At 40.4% G+C, this 17,137-nt stretch overlaps 1 pseudogene; it reads right to left on the reverse strand.

The window, feature by feature from the left end:
• LOC109845568 overlaps positions 1-17,137 on the reverse strand; it is a 31,154-nt pseudogene that overhangs the window by 13,647 nt on the left and 370 nt on the right.

Consider the following 17,137-nt stretch of genomic DNA (forward strand, 5'->3'; position numbering starts at 1 on the left):
CGTTGCCGGGTAGCCTGTTCCCGTAACAATGGCGAAGTCTATGTATTCAACATCATAGCACAAAGTCTAAGAGAATTCACTCTCTTAGCACAGCGTTACAATCCACATACTAGCCCGACTCAAACGGTAGTCGGTAAAGGCTAATCAAATCCGTTGAAGGCTGGGGGTTAGCCAAAAATCCCAAAGTCAACGCCTAACACGCGTCGCCGGGTAGTCTATTCCCGTGAGAAAGACGAAGTCTACGTATTCAATATCGTAGCACTAAGAGCGTTAACTCTCTTAGCACAACGTCACATGCGGAACGGATTTAGACAATCCGCATGTAAGCCCGATTCAAACGGTAGTCGGTAAGAGCACGTCAAATCCGTTGAAGGCTGAGGATTTGCCAAAAATCCTAAGTCAACGTCTCATACACGTTGCTGTTTAGTCTTTTCACAGGAGAAAGACGAAGTCTACGTATTCAATATCGTAGCACTAAGAGCGTTAACTCTCTTAGCACAACGTCACATGCGGAACGGATTTAGACAATCCGCATGTAAGCCCGATTCAAACGGTAGTCGGTAAGAGCACGTCAAATCCGTTGAAGGCTGAGGATTTGCCAAAAATCCTAAGTCAACGTCTCATACACGTTGCTGTTTAGTCTTTTCACAGGAGAAAGACGAAGTCTACGTATTCAATATCGTAGCACTAAGAGCGTTAACTCTCTTAGCACAACGTCACATGCGGAACGGATTTAGACAATCCGCATGTAAGCCCGATTCAAACGGTAGTCGGTAAGAGCACGTCAAATCCGTTGAAGGCTGAGGATTTGCCAAAAATCCTAAGTCAACGTCTCATACACGTTGCTGTTTAGTCTTTTCACAGGAGAAAGACGAAGTCTACGTATTCAATATCGTAGCACTAAAAGGGTTAACTCTTTTAGCTTAACGTTACATGCGGAACGGATTTGAACAATCCGCATGCTAGCCCGACTCAAACGGTAGTCGGTAAAGGCTCATCAAACCCGTTGATGGCTGAGGGTTTGCCAAAAATCCTATAAATGCGAGGGTCACTGACGCATCAGCTTCATTAGTTGGTCTCGTGACTTGAGCATCCTACGACGTTCGAAACCCTAGGGTCGACGCCAGTCAACGCGTAACCCTAGGTCAACGCCAATCAATGCGTTGCGACCAAACTTAAAACGTACGACGTTCGAAACCCTAGGTCAACGCCGGTCAACGCGTAACCCTAGGTCAACGCCGATCAATGCGTTGCAATGAAAGAATCAATACTCCGAAAAGTATACGAGTATAAACTGCTTCTTAAGACTCCAATAAACATATGAGTATAAACTGTGTCAGACGCCGGACAATGCGTCGCAATGAAGCTTGGACGCCGGACAACGCGTCACAATGAAGCTCAAACGCCGGACAACGCGTTGTAAATGGAGATTCAACGCCGACGACCGATGGTCAGTTCTATGTTGAAATAACCAACTCGAGCTAAAAAGTCAGAAAATCGAAAATCGACTTCAAATTCAAAATTCCAACAGACGGTCAGACAATAAATGCAACACCGGAACCTTTACAGACATTCAACAAAGCACCGAACAGCCTGGAGGACTGAAGGAATCAAGAAGGGAAACATTCTAGCGAGGTGTTCGGATCGTCAACGAGAAGCAAACTCGATACGAGTTTCGAGGGAGGCATCTCATCGATACCTGTAGGCGTATAAAACTACCTATAGGTCCCTACGAACGGCTCAGTGCTAAGAAAAGATGATGAATGTCATAATCTAAGTCACAGGAGCTTGATTAATGTCGACAAACACATGAAGTGGGTTGACGAACTATGTGAAGCAACGGAGTTTCAGAATTATGAGGATACGAACGGATCGGGAGCCCCGTGTCACTTGCAAAAGACAAAATACCCTTCGTGTCTCATTTATTCCACAGATCATATAATCATTGGAGCTTATAGAACTCCTCATCATCTTTCCAACGCACTTTGAATCGCTTAAATCCGAGTTCGGATGAAAAAGTTATGGCGAAAATGGACAAGTGTGCAAAACAAAATGTCCCAGCCCGAGCCGAGACACCCAAATGTGTCTCGGAATTATGGAGCTGGTTTGACCATAATTCCGTTTGAATCTGAAGAAACTCGAAACAGGAAAGTTGTAGATATTTTTGTCATCTTTTCAACCCATCTGGAATCAGGTCATTTATAGGTCATATGAGGAAGTTATGCCTAAAAGAACGCTGAGACACCCAGAGGTGTCTCGGACCTGGCCGAGACACCCAAAGGTGTCTCGGAACTTGTGGATCTGTTTTGACCATGATACCATTTGAATCTGAAGAAATGCAAAATAGAAACGTTGTAGATATTTTTGTCAGCTTTCCAACTCATCTTGAATTAGATCATTTTGAGGTCATATGAGGAAGTTATACCTAAAATAGCGCCGAGACACCCAGAGGTGTCTCGGACCTGGCCGAGACACCCAAAGGTGTCGTGGAACTTGTGGAGATGTTTTGACTATGATCACTTTTGAATATGAAGAAACTCAAAACAGAAAAGTTGTAGATATTTTTGACAACTTTCCAACCTATCTAGAATCAGGTTATTTGGAGGTCATATGAAGACGTTATGCCTAAAATAGCACCGAGACACCCAGAGGTGTCTCGGACCTGGCCGAGACACCCAAAGGTGTCTCGGAAGTTGTGGAGCTGTTTTGACAATGATCCCGTTAGAATATGAAGAAACTCAAAACATGAAAGTTGTATATCTCTTTGTCAGCTTTCCAACTCATCTTGAATCAGATTATTTGGAGGTCATATGAGGAAGTTATGCCTAAAATAGCACCGAGACACCCAGAGGTTTCTCGGACCTGGCCGAGACACCCAAAGGTGTCGTGGAACTTGTGGAGATGTTTTGACTATGATCACTTTTGAATATGAAGAAACTCAAAACAGAAAAGTTGTAGATATTTTTGACAACTTTCCAACCTATCTAGAATCAGGTCATTTGGAGGTCATATGAAGACGTTATACCTAAAATAGCACCGAGACACCCAGAGGTGTCTCGGACCTGGCCGAGACACCCAAAGGTGTCTCGAAAATTATGGAGCTGTTTTGACAATGATCCCGTTAGAATATGAAGAAACTCAAAACATGAAAGTTGTAGATCTCTTTGTCAGCTTTCCAATACATCTTGGATCAGGTCATTTGGAGATCATACGAGAAAGTTATGTTCAAAATACCCGAGACACTCACAAGTGTCTTGGCCTGGCCGAGCCACCTGGCCGAGCCAGCTCGGATCTGGGCTCAGATCTGGGCCCAGATCCGCTTTCAATGCCTATAAATAGAGGGCTGTAGGCTCATTTTTGAAAGGTTGGAACTTGGAGAGCCGAAACTCTGCCGAATTGAAGATTGAGCTCAGAGTTTTGAAGACTTAAGGACTTGAAGATTTAGATCTGGTTCTCGGCGAACGTCCACGTCACAAAAGGCAGGATTTCGAGAGAGGTAAAGATCAGATCTGAGATCTACACGTAATCACACTCCGGATCAAAGCTTGGCCTTTGATCCCGAGAATTAAAGGCTACTATTTCCTTGGCGAAATAGTACCCTCGGCTATTATTTCCTTGGCGAAATAATACCCATCGAATCGTGTAGATCCGACCGGATCTAGATCGCGCGGTGGTCCACGGATTAACCCCGGCGTCGGCAAAGAACCCACACAAGCGAGCGACCGCAAAACAGGAGCTCGCGATTTGTTCTAAAGGAGAAAGTTGTAATCTTTTTATTTTCTTTGATTTCGTTGTAACCGGATCTAAAAAAGACCAGATCTTTTGTAATCAAAAAAATCAATTACTTGAGATAACGATGAATTCAATGAAGGCAATTTTCACCGCGAACAATCTGGCGACCATAGTGGGAGCCAACGATCTCGCTGCCGAGATCGTCACGTCGCAACCGCGGATCTCAATCCCGGTCGAGGAGGAGGTCGAGTATGAATTCGACCAGGCCAAGTTCGAGGAGTACCTTTCATCCTCGTCCGGATCTACCTCCCCCCGCAAGTCCAAGAAGTTCTCCTCCAGGAGAAAAGCTCGTTGGTTTGAAGAAGTCCAGAATACCAACGACGGTGGCGTAGCTCAACAGCGAAGAATGGGGGCGGCGGCTGCTTTTCATGAAAGAGAGAGAGGAGAGAGAGAACCCATATACATATATACATATTTATATAGAGAAAATTAGGGTTTTGGTATTTAACTAAATAATTAAAAAAATTTAATTATAGGTACTTAAAAAATTAACTAACAAATAGTAACGTACATGTTATGTTAATTCCAAAGTTGATACGAAATAGTCAAAAAATACCCATATTGTATAATTAAACGAGAATAATTCATAATAAAAATATTTTTACTTAAATTTAAAATTAAATAATTATGGGACAATTACGTACATAGTAAAACGTACAAGTTATACTAATACGACAGATAACATATAACAGTAGAAATAATACAGCAAATTATACAAATAATACGTAATTAATAATACAACGTATTATACGAAAATATGCGTAATAATAAAAATAATACAATGCATTATTTAAAATGACATGTAACAGAATCGGTAACGCAACAGATAAATTCCATAAATTTTCACCGCATAAAATTAATTTATAAATATTAATATCATTTAAATAAATATAAAACATAGACTTTAAATCATATAAAATTGTAGAAATTCAAGAAAAATACAAATACTCTTTTAAAAATCATATTTAAATATTTTAAAATTCTAAAAAAATTATTTTAACTAGTATCAAAATTCATGGTCCTTACATATATGTTGTAGAATAGCTAGTGTTTGTAGGAACAGTGCCTAGACCGAGAAGGTCTTATAGATCGAGGAGATCTTTACTTGATAGATCGAGGAGATCTTTATCTTATAGATAGAGGAGATCTTTGCCTAATAGATCGAGGAGATCTTTACCTTATAGATCAAGGAGATCTTGACAGTACTGGGTCGGTGCACACCAAAGTACTGGACTGTTGTTCCTAGAAGCAATTTGGCATTGGGATCCTTGCACCGGAGTAGGTCAAATAATGCTTTAAGCACAGCATTTCACAAACGCACAGCAGATGAGTTGAAAAATTTTAAATTACCGCACTTTTGTTTTCTATTCAGTTTTTGCTATTATATATCTGTATTATTCCAGATTTAACCACAGACGCTAATAGTCTAAAGGGAAGTGTAGTGTACTGTCAGGACTTACTATTTGTATTAGTTTTGCAAACACCTCCCACACCTGGTCCAGGTCTTCATTGAGACGAGACTCATTTACCTACACATGATGGAGAAGAAATAAAGAATTAAGAAACGAAGAGAGTTACAAAGCAGTGTAATTTCATGAGTCATGTCATTATTAAATATGTAATTTGGAATGAGACATATTGATGGCACTGTATCAAAAATGTACAATCAAAGTATTATTACTTTAAAATAATGAGTTTTAAACTTCAAACTAATTTGGGCAAGTTTTAGAATAAACTTCATTAAATGTAGGGGTGGCAAATTATGACCCGACCCATCATCCTGATCTGACCCGACCCGTTTATATTAGGTATGGGTCGAGTTATATGGGTCGAGTCATAAACGGATCAACCCGAACTGACCCGTTTATTAGATGGGTAAATTAGGGTTGATCCGAACTGACCCGTGTAACCCAATACCAACCCGTTTAATTCTAAATGGGTTGTAAACTCCAAATATGAAGATCATCTTCATCATCTTCATCCTCCTCCTTCTCCTCTCTCTCCTCTTCCTTCGACCCCCAGTTTCCCGCCAGGTCCAGCATCTCCGGAACGGTCGGCTGCGTCTTGGCCCTCATCGACAGCAAGCCAGCATTTCAACAGTTGAGATCGATCGCAGTTCCACTCGTATGGACAAGATCGAAGGAGCATAAGGGGAGGTCGCAGAAGGGGAGGAAATGGGTGCCCGACGTGCTCTGCGACCTGGCGAGCTACGAGAAGCTGGAGAACTTGTCGCTGTCGGGGAACTACTTCACCTCGATGGGGGAGAGCTGTTAGGATCTGGTCGAGAGTGGAGCTCTGGATCTGAGGAGGAACTACGTTGCGGGGTTGAAGGGTCAGAGGTCAGCCTGGGAGTGTGCTGGTTTTTTTTCTAAAGACCAGGTTCGGTCCGGTTTTGACTTTTATGCCGTGCGAGGATCAGAGGGACTAGGGGGTTCGTCAGAGTGAGGCGACGGCCAAAAAGGCGGGGACCGTGATTTATAATGCTGTGAATAAGCGACAACCTAATCCATAGTTAGGATTATTTATTAAAAGGGTCTATCTCTTGTACAATCTATGTAGCAGTATTGCATATTTTGACTTGTGATTGTCGAAAGAGTCAAAAGAATTTCATCTTGATCTATATAGTATCCATGATATAGAACTGAGATTTGATAAATGGGTCATTCGGGTTATATGGGTCGGATCGGGTAACTCATTTAATAAACAGGCAAATCGCATTGACTCATTTGTTAAACGGGTCGGGTCGCGTCACACTTATACGGGTTGAGTCAACTATGACCCTACTCGACCCAACCTGACCCATTTGCCACCCCTAATTAAATGTTAACATTGGGATTGTCTTTATACGTCGGTAGCGTATTGAGAAAAAAAGGAGCTTTTGCCACTTTTAGATGTATATTTCTTTGTATCAACTACTCGGACGTACAGACAGAATTTTTTCAAAGAATTATGCCAGATATCATAGTTATGGATCCCAAATAATAGATCTAAAGGAAATTGAAAAGGATAGCAAAGACATAGTTCATACAATATTTTTGAGGGAAATGGTTAGTACAATTTTAGAAAAGAAATACTAATATAGAAAAAAACTTAAGCATCGGTAAAATGATATATATTATTAGATGGATGTACATTGGATAGAAATTATGTTGACAGCAAGACAAGAATTCATCTTGAAATGGATCCACATTTCTATAATCTTATAATTCATAGAATTTAGCATCTTGCATTAGTGACGAATTCAAATTCAACATATGCCCAACCCTAATAGTTAAAGCAAGAACAGAACAAACAACATACATGAAGCAAAGAACGACGATAGCGGCACATTTCCTACCAATAACACATCTAGCTTTATATCTATTTCTTTAGTGATAACCATCTCATACAGATTTTACTACTAACCTGAAGCTTCCGGATTCCTTGTAGTGCACTTTTGTATGCCAAGAGAGAATACCCAGATCCAATACCCAAATTCCACAAAACTGTGGAATCGGTCAAATCCCTCTGTCAATGATTACACATGCGATAAGTATAGTATCACTTTACCAAAATGAAATACTAAGTCGTGTTTTTTGAACTATGATATAGCACTGAACTTTACATTAGGTACTCCTCATGAACCATGAATAAAGATGGAAAAGTCAATGATACACACATGCATACGAGAGATGGGCAATTTGGAGCTGAGAGCTAGCAGATAAAATAGCATTAGCCAATCACAAGTTGCCCTCACTATTCTCAAAATTAATGGGATTAACTTTATGAGGCAAAGTTGAAGATCGAATCTCCCCAGCCTTGGTCATCTGGAAAGCAAAATTATCAGGAAATCGTTTAGTTCCAAATTGGAAGTTTGGGAGCTAAAATAGGTCCTAATATTTTTAGGGGTATAGTGGTCAAGCATAAGAAAGTTACCTGGTTAAAATAACCTAACGAAATATAGCTCCATATGTCCCGATCAGAATCAGTCAGGATGTTATTAAACTAAACAACTGCATTGAAAAGCTTTGTGATATAGTCATGCGGCTCAATCTGTATGCGGAGCAAGCAATAGGCTCAGACAGAGAGTATGCATGGAAGCCAAGTGTCAGTCCATTCATAGGCCACATTGACGTAACCTTTCAGACAACACAAACTTAACAAAATTATTAGCTGGCGCTACAATTCCATTATTATATATGCACTAACTTATTATCAAGATAGATGGATAACCTGCAAGTGTATCTACTTATTATCAAGCATGCACATGATAGTATCTACATACTATATGAATCACCTTTTGTAAACTCTTGAAACGTGAAATGGCAAAAAAACCTACATTTTAGTCACCTGAGTCGATTGCAAAACTCATATTAAAGAAAATCCTGAGGCTCTATTAGTTATACACTTTTACAGTTTGTACAGTTGCCTAAATCTTCACGAGGACTGTTTACTAGTAAACTAGTTCAAGCAGAGAACAATGAATACAAGCAGCAGTGTCAAAAAAGTACAAGTAAATAAAGTACTCCTCCCATTAATGAAACCTATCCAAGTCATCCATAAAGAAAAAACCTTATCAAAATCGTCTATGCACTACTTAATTACGCAAAAAAAATCCATCAAGCTGAAATGAATTAGATAGGTAAAACATTGCAAAGAGAAAAGTAGTAGAAGTAAATAAACATGCCTGTGTCACGTAAGGGTTGAAACCTAACCCCAAAGAGGTCACGAACTCAGCTGCAACAGTTGGCCAATCAATATCCGGATATGCAACATTATGTGCATTGTAGTTTCCAACAGCTACAGCACACTTGCCCAATATTTGCACTTCTGTAAAGGTCTTCCCTACTTCACTTAGTCTGAAAGCAAAACTTGCCGTCTCCTTTCCCAAAGTAGTGGGTGAAGCAGGCTACAAAGGGAGTTAGAAGATATCAGAACTAAACCACATAAACCTATTACAAAAGCAAATCATTTATTCCTGCAGCATAACGATGAAAATTATCAATATGATATTTCAGCTGCTTTGAGCATTCAACTTAGTATATGTCCGCTTCTAATATTGGCCATGTCACGCCCCGGCCTGACGGACCAATTGGTGCGATACAATCTGTGGGAACCAACTAGTGTAACGTGTTGTTTGGCTCAATCTACTGCCAAATTTGACTAACCGATGTTACACTTAAATAATTTAAGCTACTTAAATTCTCACTCATTTCCTAATGTTGGACTAAATAAGAGTGTCACAAACACCCTGTTGTACACAGCGGAACTGATGGCACACAAATACAAACGAGATTAGAATACTTATCAACAACCAAACAAGGAACACAAATGCGAGACAACAGATTTTACGTGGTTCGGCAAATTTGCCTATGTCCACAAGAGCGGCACAATAATTTCTTATTAATAACAAGAAATTAAAATAAGAGAGCGAATCTCAAACTTGAGATCTCTCAAACAAATAGGAATTGATTTTAATCTAAAATCAATGCTCAAACACTCTCTCTCTATTACAATAACTTCCCCAATTAATATTCACCAACCCCTTCTCAACAGTAATTAAGAACAGGGACAAAAGGGAATAAAAATCAAAAATTTCCCAAACTGCAAAGAGAACGGAAGCTCTAGAAATTATCGCCGCCAATCTCTTCTTCTCTCTCTGCTCTCGCGCTCACTAATTCGCGCACGAATATGGTTTCCCTTTTATAGGGATACCCTAGGGCGGTCGGTCTATGCGCTCCAACTATGCTCCAGCTGGCTCCAACCACGCACAGGCGAGGTTCACTCCGCTACAGGTCAGATAATGGGTGAGGGTGACATCAACATGCGAGATCCACTACAGGCGAGTTCGATCCACGCAGCAGGTGAGATCCGCTCGCCTCCCAAGCTCGACCTCGCCAAACACTTCGTCTGCGATCTTGAACATGCAACTTTCCTCGCCTCCTCAACTTCGCCATCGACCTCTACTGGCGATCTTCCTAGCCTCCTCAACTTCACCAACAAAGGTGAGCTTCGATCTCAGGTACGATCATCTACAAATCTCCACCTCGGCGAACGTTTCCCCAAAACTGAGCCGACACCAACCAGAACAAATGTCCCACTTGTTGCATCTAGTACAAAGTGAAATAATTCACGACAACGGGCTCAATCCACAATAAGTCAAGAACCAAATGAGAATAAGACCATTCTCCAAACGTCAACGTCTACTCATCAAATCGGCTGCATCATAAAGACTTGCCTACGTATCCTCTTGTCCAAGGAATCAAGCCTTCACATAGTTCACCACATGGCCTCCAAAGGCCCTCAACAGCGAAGAATGCTTAACAATTCCAAACAATGACCAAATTTCACTCTAGTGAAAACTTTGGTCAACATATCTGCCGATTGTCCTTTGTGTGCATATGCTCCAATCTGACGTCTCCATCATCCAATACGTCTCGAACAAAATAGAATCAGATATCAATGTGCTTTGTATGAGCATGATACACCTGGTTCTTGGCCAAATAGATAGCTGACATGCTCTCACAATGTACCCTGATGGTATCCTGTACAATCCCCAGGTCATCTAATAACCCCTGCAACCACAAAACCTCCTTCACAGCTTCAGTCAATGCCATATACTCTGCCTACGTAGTGAAGAGAGCCATTGTAGACTGAAGTGTGCATCTCCAACATACTGACGCTCTTGCTAGTGTAAGCACATATACAGTAGTAGACCGGCGCTTGTCAAGATCCCCCGCATAATCGGAATCCACATAACCAATACAATCCTGCCCATTCTTCCCATTCTTCTCGAATACCAAACCAACATTCATAGTACCTTTTATATACCATAGAATCTACTTCACGGCCTCCTAATGACCCTTCTCTGGGTCATGCATGTACCTAGATACCATGCTCACGGCCTGTGACAAATCTGGCCTTGTACACACCATCGCATAAATCAAGCTACCTACCGTATTGGCATATGGAACTTTGGACATGTATTCACGGTCCTCAACTGAAATAGGTGACATCTTAGCTGATAGCTTAAAGTGGGAAGCTAATGGAGTACTCACCGCCTTGGCATTGCCATCATAACTGAATTTCTTCAGCATCTTCTGTAGGTAACTCCTTTGTGTCAACTTCAGCCTCCCCTTCACCATATCTCTCTCAATCTCCATACCCAATATCCTCTTTGCTTCTCCAAGATCCTTCATCTCAAATTTGGATGATAGTTCCTTTTTCAACTTTCTAATAGCTAAAGTATTCCTGGAAGTAATGAGCATATCGTCAACATATAACAGTAAATAAATATACTCACCATTCTGTATCTTGTACATTTAAACACACAGGTCATATGGGCTTCTCGTGTATCCTCAGACAATCATGAAGTCGTCGAATCTCTTGTACCATTGTTATGGCGATTGCTTCAATTCGTAAAGAGACTCCTTCAGCTTGCATACTAATTCTTCCTTTCCTGCAGCTTTGAACCCCAAAGGTTGTGTCACGTAGATCTCCTCTTCTAAATCTCCATGTAGAAAGGCTGTCTTAACATCCATCTGGACCAAATCCAAATCCAGCTGTGCCACCAACGCCAATAGTATTCTTATCGACGAATGCTTTACAACAGGTGAGAATACCTCATTGTAATATATACCCTCAAGCTGGGCATACTCTTTGGCAACCAATCTGGCTTTATACCGAATGTCCCCAATAGAAGATTCTTCTTTCTTCGCATATACCCACTTGCATCCAATAGCCTTCTTATCCTTCGGTAGCTTTACAAGTTCCCAAGTGTCATTCTTATGAAGAGACTACATCTCTTCCTTCATAGCTTCCCTCCACCTAATTGAATCAGAGCTTGACTCTGCTTCCCTGAATGTAGGAAGGAACCAAATCATCAACGACTTCTGCTGATAAAGCATATGCAACCATGATATCATCATATCTAGCTGGGCGATGAATATTTTTTCTTAGTCTATTAGCTGCAATGGACTCCTGAACATGACCCTGTTCCTGTGTCTCAACATCCACTGTATCCTCCACTTGCCCGTTTATCATATCATCTCCTCCTAGTGTCACTTCTGTAGGAGTCTCACTAGATACAGTGCTATCTGAAGTCTGTGGAGTCACATCTTCCTCCACCTGCTACGATACCCCACTAGTCTGGCCTTCCTTTACTTGTTGAGGAATCTGAGACTCTATCATGTGAGCCTCATCAAACGTGACATCTCTGCTAATGATCATCTTCATGTCTTGTGGATCCCACAACTTGAAGCCATTAACTCCATCTCTAAATTCCACAAAGAGTGCTTTCCTCGCCCTCAGATTCAATTTATCATCACTGACATGGTAATAAGCAGGACACCCAAATATCCGAAGCGACTCATAGTCACTAGCTACCGAACCAGACCAACGTTCCATAGGAGTCTTTCCATGTATCGCAGTGCATGGCAACCTATTCACGAGATGGCTTGTATAAACTAACGCCTCGGTCCAAAAGGATCTTGACAATCCACTCTGTATCATCATACATCGTATCTTCTCCAGCAAGGTATGGTTCAACCTTTCAGCGACCACGTTTTGTTGCGGTGTCTCACGAACTGTGAAGTGTCGCCTAATGCCATGATCCCAGTAAAACTACAGAAACGGATCACTCTTGTACTCACCATCATTATTCGAATGGAGTACATTCACCTTTCTACCTGTTTGCAGCTACACTTTCTTCTTCCACTCCATAAATATATCCAGGACCTCATGTTTATGCTTCATGGGGTATACCCAATTTCTCCTGGAATAATCATCAATGAAAGTGACAAAATAATTTGCCCCACCAAGAGATGTGTTCTTGGAAGGACCCTAAACATCAGTATGAACATAATCCAATATACCTTGGGTATTGTGAATTATGGTGCCAAATTTCACTTTTGTCTTCTTCCTAAGTATGCAATGTTCACACAGCTCCATCTTGCAGGTCTTTGCACCCTTCAATAGCCCCTGTTTCGCCAGTACCTGTAGGGACTTATCACCAGTGTGTCCAAATCTCATATGCAATAAGCTGGTAGTATCTTTCTCTATGGTAATTGAAGCTGCCATACCCCCTGTTACTGTCTTGCCCTTCAAGTAGTAAAGGTTGTTTTCCCTAACACCTCGCATCACCACCATGGACCCCTTTGTGACCTTCAGAGTTGCATTCTCCAAGATCACCCTATAGCCAGCTGCCTCCAAAGTTCCAAGTGAAATGATATTCTTCGTCAATTGAGGAACGAATCTCACTTCATTCAACTCTCTAGTCACCTCGTCACACATCCTGATCCGGACTATACCAATATCACCGATAGGGCATATATGGTCATTACCCATGAGCACGACATCCCCTCTTTCTAACTCCTCAAAGTTAGAGAACCAATCCCTCCTCGGGCAAATATGGTATGTAACACCTAAAGCCAACATCCACTCCGTAGAGTCGGCATAACAAATTGACGGTAATGCTAGGCATGAATAGCCCGATGAATCTGAATCTGAATTATCACCACTAGCTTTAGCAATATTCACTTCTGAAGCCTATACGGCTTTCCCTTTATTATTCCCGGCTCTGTCCTTCAACTTTGGGCAGTCGATCTTCCAATGTCCCTCTCCTTTACAGACGCGACATTGATTCCTACCAACACTCTTATAGCTACCTCCTTGCTTCGACTTGGAGTGATTAAATAGACGGCGGTTTGGACTACAGCCTCTCACTACCAATGCATCTCCTGATGCCTTCTCGAAGGGTTCACTATCTCTCTTCCTCAACTCATAGTTCACCAATGCTGAGGTCACCTCCTTATAGCGGACAGTGGTTCTACCATTAATCATCATAAGGACAAATGTACTAAAATCATCCTCTGGCAATGAACATAGCAACAACATCGCCTTATCTTCATCCTCTACCATGATATCCATATTGGTCATATCTGATAGCAATTTTGTGAAGTTATTGACATGTTCTCTAATGGAAACTCCCCTCTTCATCTTGAATTGGTAAAACCTCTTCTTCAAGTGAAGCCGATTCTCAATGCTTTTCGTAAGATACTTCCTATTGAGTGTTTTCCACAACCGTTTTGCCGACGTCTCGTTCATCACATCATAGATCAAATTCGGCGTCAAACATGATCGAATAACCCCACACGCTCTACTATTTATTTTCTTCCAAATCTTATCCTCCATGTCTTCAGGTTTCTCTTGTAACTTAAGAGTCTCCTCTAAATTTTGGGCATCTAATACATCTATCACTTGACACCTCCACAAATTAAAATTTATCTTGCCATTAAATTTTTGAGCATCAATTTTTGTATTATTAATGCTCAACCCTTGTATGGCCTTTGAAAGAGACGATCCCGATGTACTTGTTTCACCTCCAATCTCCTCAAACGAGAATCCAAGCTCTAGCTTTCTTCTCCAAATTGAACATCATGTCAAACCCGGAGCTCTGATACCACTTGTTGAGAGCAGCGGAACCGAAGGCACACAAATACAAACAAAATTGGAATACTTATCAACAACCAAACAAGTAACAAAAATGCAAGATAACAGATTTTACGTGGTTCAGCAAATCTGCCTACGTCCACGAGAACGGCACAATAATTTTTTATTAATAAGAAGAAATTACAAATAAGAGAGAGGACCTCAAACTTGAGATCTCTCAAACAAATAGCAAATGATTTTAATCTAAAATCAATGCTCAAACACTCTCTCTATTACAATAACTTCCCCAATTAATATTCACCAACCCCTTCTCAACAGTAAATGAGAACAGGGACAAAAGGGAATAAAAATTAGAAATTTCCTAAACTGCATAGAGAACAGAAGCTCAAGAAATTTCTGCTGCCAATCTCTTCTTCTCTCTCTGCTCTCGTGCTCACTATTTCGTTCACGAATAACATTTCCCTTTTATAGGGAAACCCTAGGGCGGTCGGTCTATGCGCTCCAGCTGGATCCAACCATGCATAAGTGAAGTTCACTTCGCTACAGGCGATATCATGGGTGAGGGTGACATCAACAAGTGAGATCCGCTACAAGAGAGTTCGATCCACGCAGCAGGCGAGATCCGCTCGCCTCCCAAGCTCGTCCTCGCCACACACTTCGCCTGCGATCTCGAACATGCGACTTTCCTCACCTCCTCAACTTCGCCATCGACCTCTATAGGCGATCTTCCTTGCCTGCTCAACTTCGCCATCGAAGGCAAGCTTCGATCTCTGGTACGATCTTCTACACACCCCATCATAAATAAGCAACGTCCTCATCGTGACATGACAATTGGCACATCCCGGTATCACTAGGTTATGTGAACTCTAGAGGTGGCCCCCACCGTACTCACGCAATATAGCACTTAGACCCGCATAGCACTTAGCTCCACACTTCAGACTCGCAATTGCTATGATGTAATTTGTCACGCCCCGGGCCGTCGGGCCCATTGGTGCAGTACAAGCCGTGGGAACCACCAAGTGTAACACGTTTGGCTCAACCCACTGACAAAATCAACTAGCTGTCTTACACTTGAGTCTTGGGCATACCTATTTAAGCAACTTCTCACTCATTTTCTGCTGTAGGACTAAATAATAAACAAAGACATGATTATATTATTTTTAACCTTCAGATTGAAAAGGTTCCATTCAATTTATTTCATAGTATCAAGCTAAAAACTCATGAAGAAAGGAATGTAGAACATGTCCTGCAAACATATATGAACGAAGATAGACAATATAATATTTATCAAACTAGTAATTATACATGATGTATTAGCCCTATGTAGAAAATTATTGAGTTTTAGCATGTAATCATTATTTAATTATTTCTATATAAGCCCCCACCCCCCCCAAAAAAAAAGCTTACTTTTGTATAAAAAAATTTCACCGAAATGACCAGCCAGAAATCTTTGAGTTATTTCAACCAAAAAAATACACCACCAGAACATTATGGAAAAATTCTTAGTGGAATATTACCTTGTGCACCTTAGATTAAGTTTAACTTTTTAAACCCAAGAGTACTTTGTTTTTCTTTGAGTACTCCCACTTCTCTAATCCTTCTCTAAACGTGCTCTTGTCAGTTGCATCCCTTCTCCATTTGGGATAAATTTCATTAAGAATTTAGGATTGCTAAATAAATTAGTTCATGGAAATGAAAAAGAATTTTTCTTTTTCCTTGAAGCATTCCTTCATTTTCTTAGTCTAATAGCTTCTGATTCTTTTTTTTAAATCAATATATACAATAAACTATGTCCTTCTATGTGTAAACACAAATAAAAGGGAAATATAAGATTTTAAATTATGCTTATATAGCATTAAAGTTTTTGTAGATAACATATAATCAATAAAAAGATAGTATTCCGTTATAACAAGAGTTGCCTCTCATCTAGAACTGAAAATACCTGTCCATGAGTGCGAGACAACATGGAGATATGAGCATTTTCCTTCACTAATTTGCATATTGCAATCAACAACTCAATCATCACAGGAAATATGACAGTGTTGAGCGCCTCCTTCAGTTCCAATGCATGGGCTAAATTATTTATATCCTCTGATGTACAAGCAAAATGGAAAAACTCCAGTACGTAAAAAACAATTTTGTAGAATCTAATGTCAAATATTAAGCATCAAATGAAATCTTTGAAATCACAGTTAGTCTTAGTTATAAAAAGAGGAAGCATAAAGTACCCATAACAAGGAACATCAAAAACTCACCTCAGCAATCTCAGCATTGGATTGACATTTCTGTTTCAAGAAGTATTCCACTGCCTTATTATCGTGGTTAGTTACTTTTTCAATCTTTTTCACTTCCAGAGCATCAGCTTTGCTAAAGCAACTAACTATACTTTCTAAATAAGACCTGCCATTCTCGCTAAAGCTTTGAACCTCCTTGATTTTAGGTATTTATGATAATTTTAGCAACCATTTTACCTAAAAAAATCGCTTCAGATTAGCATTTTACACTAAGTAGCCAACATGAAAATATAACTATAGTGGCCAGCTTTGTCAGATCATGATGGGCAATGGAGAAAGAGGTAAACCTTTTTTACTTGTAAGTTACCTCTCTCTCCATTACCCAAGACATGACTACACTATGACAAGTTTTAATGAAGAATGCTATACCTATATCAAAGCATAGGATGGATGTTTTGTCAGATTGTAAAAGAAAGCACACTAATAAGCATGACCTAATTAAACAATATTCGATGGACTCATGCAGAAACTGCTAATACTACATCATATGTAAATTTATTAGAAGAGGGGTTCTATTGTTAGATATGCATATCAAATATAATCATCCCAATGGTTCACAGAATATTTTAGGCACAACTTTAAACCTTTTGAGCTAACTAATGCTTTAAATCCTTTATCTAAAT

This window comes from Asparagus officinalis, chromosome 6, assembly GCF_001876935.1.
Source record: "Asparagus officinalis chromosome 6, Aspof.V1, whole genome shotgun sequence".
NCBI lineage: Eukaryota > Viridiplantae > Streptophyta > Magnoliopsida > Asparagales > Asparagaceae > Asparagus > Asparagus officinalis.